Raw genomic sequence first — 6,240 nt, 5'->3', positions numbered from 1 at the left:
GTTGAAGAGAATTCTCTTTTAGAAAAACAAAGCAAGATTTTTATTTCCCAAAGAGGACAAGTAAAGTCATATTAATAGGGGGAAAAAAATGTGTTCTTTGAGACTAGTGTGTGGTCTTCAGAAGAAAAATAATATGTACAGAAATGAACTGTTTGCCTTTGGATACTTTGGAAGAAAACTAGCCACAGCCATTCCTGTGAAAAGACCAAACTGGAGTTCAAGCACACAGTAGCAAGAATTTAAAACAATTTGCAACAACAAAACACAGTTTAGCTTTTTAAATAGCTTCCTGTAGAGAGTCTTTGCTTAACATTTGCATAATTTAAGGCCACATTCAGGAGATCTCAAAATAAAAGGTCTGCAACAAAAACAGATTAAAGCCCTCCTGTTTCACATGTTGAAAGACAATCCACAACACTGAAAGGAGAGCTTTTCATGCTTCAAACTTGACTCAGAATTCAGCCCTCCAGGGCTGATGGCTAAAAGTTATTTCCCTCTTCCACATTTTGCACTAGGAATCCCTGCCTTTTCAGTTGTTGTTGGTAACTACATTTTTTTATGCAGAGTCTAGCTAAATATAAAAATTGGAAGGTTGCTCTCTCTTTGTTTCAACAGGAAAAATTTTTAGTCCACTTACATTTAATATAATTACTGCTGTATTTGGATTTATACTTGCCATCTTACTATTTATTTCCTTTTGTCCACTTATTTTATACCCATTATTTCTTGCCTTCTTTTGAATTAATTAAAATATTTTAATTATATTATTACCTTCCTCTATTAGCTTATTAGTTTTACATTCTTTTAGAAATCTTTGAGGTTACAGCATGCCTGTTTGAGTTATTACATTCTAGTATAAGTGATTACTTATACTACTTTCCCCCAAATGCTAAGACCTTAGACTACACACTATGCCTCCCTACCCTCCCCCCTTTGTGTTTTTTGTTGTCACAAATTTTAATGGTGCATATATTTTAAGCTACACAAGGTTTTATAATTATTGTTCTGTACAGTCAATACTCACTATATTCACCTACATATTTACCATTTATGTTGCTCCTTGTTGCACTATACATTTTTGTGCTTCTGACTGGAATTTTTTCCTTCTTTCTGAATAATTCCTCTGTTCAGAGTAGGTCTGCTGGTGACAAGTTCTCTCCATTTTCATTTGCCTAAAAACTTCATTTGATCTTCCATATTGTTGCTGAATATAACATTCTAGTTTGGCAAGGTTTTTTTACATCATTCCTTTGTTATTCCTTTGAAAACTAAAGTCTTTTTTCCTCTGGCTTCATTTAGTACTTTTTCCTTTAGTTTTCTACAATCGTTCTCCTGCGATATGTCTAGATGTGGTTTGCTTTGTATTTATCACATTTGGGTTCATGAGTGCCACTCCTGGAGTCCCTTGAATTTGTAGCTTGATATCTTTGTTTTAGAAAATTCTTGGTCACTATCTCTTCTTATTTCTCTTTTCCTTTTAGGACTTCAATTATGTATGTCAGAATTTCTCATCTTTACCATCTATATTTACTATCATCTTTTTGGCCTTTTTGTGCATGAGTCTGTATATTTTCTACCCATCTATCTAAATCTTCTCTTAAATCTCTTACATCTACTTATTGAGTTCTTAATATTGGTCATTGTATTTTTAAATTCTAGAATTTTCATATGGCAAAAATTCATTTGAAGAAATTCTCCCTCTTTTTATTTATTTTCTCCACCTTTGCCTATACTGTCTTGAACATATCAATCCAAGCCATTTTAAATCTCTGTTCATTACAATAGCTAGATCTTCTGTGGGTCTATATCTCTCTCTATGTTTTTCCATTGGCTTTTGGTTATTTTTTAGCAAACTAAAACAGAAAAAAATCATATGATAATCTTGATATATGAACATGAGTGGGAGTGAAGGCAGAACCAGGGAATCACCCTTAAAGACAGTCGAATGTCAATCAATCTAGCCCTACCACCTATGCCAATCATCTAGCCCTACCCCTTATAACCGCCCGTCAAGAGCAATATAAAATACAGCTAGCTCCTGGATTCTAGGGTGCTTCCACTGTTACTGGTGAAGCCCATTCCCCACCCCCAACTCTTGCAATGTTATCTTATCCTATCTTTCACTTCACCTTCTCTCTGCTGCTGCCCCCTCTAACCTGGCTCTTTTCCATCTGAAAACACTTTGCTTTCCCTAAGTTACAGCCCTTGCCTTTTGTTCTCTAAATTCCCCAAGGCTGTATCCCCCATGAGGCTGTATCCCCCATGCTGTGGCCAACGCTTTTCGTTCTTAAAACCTACTTTCAACAAACCTTTCTTTTCCAATCTCCCGCTGATTTGGTAATTCTCTTCTAGGTTGGTGGGAAAGAACCGAGGATCCCCTCTGTGCCATCCAGGGCATCCCCGTATTCCAGATCACCCTGGACAGTGACAATCTCAGGAGATACAGAAGAAACATTTGACAAAATTCAACATCTATTCCTGATAAAAATCTCTCAGCAAATTAGGAATAAAAGAGAAGTTCTCACACTGATAATGAATGTGTAGGAAAAATCTACAACTAACAAGATCATGATAAGAGACCAATACTTTCCCTATAAGACATGATCGAGGCAAAGGTGTCTACTGTCACCACTTCTATTCAACATTGTGCTCTGGATTCTAGCTAGAACGGTAAGTCAAGGAAAAAAAGGCGGGGAGGCATTCAAATTGGAAATAAATAAATAAAACTCTTTACTCATAGGTGACATGATTTTCTATCTAGGGAATTCTACAGAATCTACAAGCAACTTCTAGAATTAATTTCTCTCAAGGTTGCAGGATATAAGATCAATATACAAAAATCAAGTGTAAAACAATCTGATTTTTAAAATGGGCAGAGTTTGGATTGACTTTTTGCCAAAAAGAGATATACAAATGGCCAATAAGCCCATGTAAAGATGCTCAACATCACTACATTACGGAATTGCAAAATCAAAATCACAATTAGATACCACGTCACACCCATTAGGATGTCTACTATAAAAAAAGAAAGAAAAGAAAAAGTGTTCATAAGTATGTGGAGATATTGGAACCCTTGTGTATTGTTGGTGGGAATGTAAAATGGTGTCACTGCTGTATAAAGTAGTATGGCTGTGCCTCAAAAAATTAAAAATAGGAATACCATATGATTCAGCAATCCTACTTCTGGGTATATATGCCAAAGAATTGAAAGCAGGGTCTTGAAGAGATGTTTGCATATTCTTGTTCATATTGACAAGAGCCAAGATGTAGAAGCAACCCAAATGTCCACTGATGGATGAATGGATAAACAAAATGTGATACAAAGATATTTTCATTGAATGCTATTAAATATTGCTGAGAGAAATTGAAGAAGACCGAAGAAAATGGGAAGCTATGCCTTGTTCGTAGATTGGGAAACAATGTAATGCAGTTGCAATCCTAATCCTAGCAAGATTCATTTGTAGAAACTGACAGGTTCTAAAAGTCTTAAGAAAATACAAAAGATATAGAATTGTCATACAAGTTTGAAAAAGAACAAAGTTGAAGGAGTTATACTGCCTGACTTTAACACTTTCTCATGCTCGTGCAGGGCATATCAATTAATAGTACTAAAGCCTGCCATACTATCACATAGGATTGTTGTGAAAATTTGAAAAGTTGCTATAGTTATAGCACTAAAATAGTTTGTGTTATATAGTAAGCACACCATAATGTTAACTCTTATTAGTGTTATTATTGTTGTGTATAATTTGTATATCCCTGATTACTAGTGAGATTGATCTTTTTTCTCCCTATGTTTATTTGCCATTTGAGTTTTCAGTAAAGTTCTTGTTCTGTTCTTTTGCCTATTTTTCTATTGCATTCCTTCTATCTTTCTTAGTTCTTTATATATTACAGGTACTGATACATGGCAGTTATATATGTTGAATATTAGTTCCCCTAGTTTTTAGCTTGTCATTTCACTTTTGGTAAGTAGAAGCTCCTATTATTAATTTATATAAATATATCAATTCTTTTTTTTTTTTATCGTGTGTGGCGATACTTGTACTCTTTGTCTTTTAATCTTACAAAAGGAATGCTTTCGAATTGAGGATATTTACTGTAGCTTTTGAGGATGCTTTTAGGAGGATGAAGAACTTTCCTTCTGTTTCCACTTTGCTAAGACTTGTTTTACACTTCCAACTGTTATGTAAATTTCGTTAACTGCTCTTTCTACAACTAATGACATGACCGTTGATTTTTTCTTTTAATCTCCCAAAGGTAATGCGAGGCAATGATTTTTTATTTTAAGTTAGATCAAATTTATATTCCTGGGACAAACCCAACTTGGTTATGATATATTATCTTTTTTTATGAATAGCAGGATTACATGCCTTGAAAATTTGTTTAGGATTTGCATGATTATGTTCATAAGAGAATCTGATCTATAATTTTCCTGTCTTGAAAATCTATAATTTTCTTGCTTGTTTTGGTATCAAATTTATGTTGGCCTTATAAAATGAGAAAGGAGAGTTCCTTTTTTCATTTGCTAGATAATTTTATAAGACAGAATCATTTGTTCTTTAAACATTCGGAAAAATACACCAATAAAACATTCTAGACCTAGTGTTTTCTTTGTGGGAAAATGTTTATATACTGATTAATTTCCTAATGCTTGTAAATTATTATGGTTTTCTATCTTCTTTAAACAGTTTGGATAATATTTTTCTAAGATTTTGTCCATTTCAGTTTCAGGAAATTCTCTTATAATCCATGTAATTTCTCTAGTATCTGTAATTACATTTTCTTTATTGGTCTCAATATTGTTTATTTTTACCATCTCACCTTTTTCTTGAACATTATTGGCAGAAGTTTATCAGTGTTATAATCTTTTCAAAGAAATAACTGGCTTTGTTGATCTCTTATTTTTTATTATTTTCTTAATTTTCATCTTTATCATTAATATTTCTTTTGTCTATCTTCTTTATATTAATTCTTTTGTTCTTTATATATCTTCTTGAGTGGATACTCGGCACGTTTGCTTTCACTTTTTGTCTCCCATCCAAATATTAACCAGGCCCGACCCTGCTTAGCAACCTTCTTTGGCTCCCAATCACCTATGGACGAAAAGCCCACACTTCTCAGTGACTTACAAAGTTTAACTGCTAACCCCATTATCTTGCCTTCACCATTCTCTGCCTTCCCGATTACCTTCAGCACCTCGGATATGCTGTGCTTCCTCAGATCTACATGTGTCTGCATATGTACTTTCATTCTAAGGGGAAAGTTCTTTTCCTGCATCTTTAAATCTTTAAGTCTAAGACACATGATATTCTTTTCATAGTAATTTCTAATATCAGTAATTTCCCTGAAAGAACATCATATCTTAACCACATGACTGGGTAAATTCCATTTTCTACTTTAAAGAGAGAAAATAAAAAACAATGTTTAAGTAGATAGCCAGTGATCACAAAGACCGTAACTGATCCATGGTGTAGCTCATGGTCATAAAAGTGGTCAAGTATAAAACCCCAGAAAAACATGACTGTCAGCCTGGCACTCTGACAAATCACCCTCACGCATGAATGTAGAAAGTGTTTTCTTAGGCAGAATCAGGTATGCACTTTTTAACTTAATCTATTTTAATTTGTAGGAAAAAAAACAAGGTTAGAGAATTTAACAAATATCTTCTACCCACTATCCAGAATTAATACCTATTTTTTAATTCAACAGGCAGATTTTATTTATTTTTATAGAAACAATTTTTTTTTTTTTTTTTAGGCAAGGCAACCCTTGGTTGATGTCACAGATTGCAAGGACCTTGTCAGTTTATAAACCCTTATTTTTTTTTATTTTTTTATGCCTACAGCTCCTGGTCTTCCTAGGGGGTCTCCCATCCAAATATTAACCAGGCCTGACCCTGCTTAGCTTCCGAGATCAGACAGTATTGGACTTGTTCAGGGTGGCATGGCCTTAGACTTTGATAGGTAGACTTTAACAAGATGTCTTTAATAGGGAAAAGTCATCAAAAACCCAATATTAAGTGAAAGAAGCAAGTCATACAAAACATCTGATTGATTAGACTATTCTGACTTGGGTTTTTTGCCTTTTTTGTTTTGTTTTTTTTATTGTGATATAGAACTTTAGATTTTTTAACTGTAAAGTATAACACACAAAAGGTTTGTTCATTTTCAAAGACAATAATAATATAAATCCTTGTGTTCCCATTCTAAGCAATAGAACAGTATTTTCCCTCTCTTT

At 33.8% G+C, this 6,240-nt stretch overlaps 1 long non-coding RNA gene across 1 annotated transcript in view; it reads left to right on the top strand.

Annotated features, from left to right (window-relative positions):
- Positions 1-6,240, top strand: part of LOC107195982 — a 13,110-nt gene that overhangs the window by 1,974 nt on the left and 4,896 nt on the right. Inside the window, exon 2 of the long non-coding RNA XR_001517293.2 lies at positions 2,353-2,670. This is a non-coding gene — a long non-coding RNA (uncharacterized LOC107195982). The remainder of the gene's footprint in view (positions 1-2,352; positions 2,671-6,240) is intronic.

This window comes from Pteropus alecto, unplaced genomic scaffold, assembly GCF_000325575.1.
Source record: "Pteropus alecto unplaced genomic scaffold, ASM32557v1 scaffold24, whole genome shotgun sequence".
In the NCBI taxonomy this organism is placed as follows: domain Eukaryota; kingdom Metazoa; phylum Chordata; class Mammalia; order Chiroptera; family Pteropodidae; genus Pteropus; species Pteropus alecto.
Note: the sequence above shows the minus strand (reverse complement) of the source record. Positions and strands in the feature narration are given on the sequence as shown.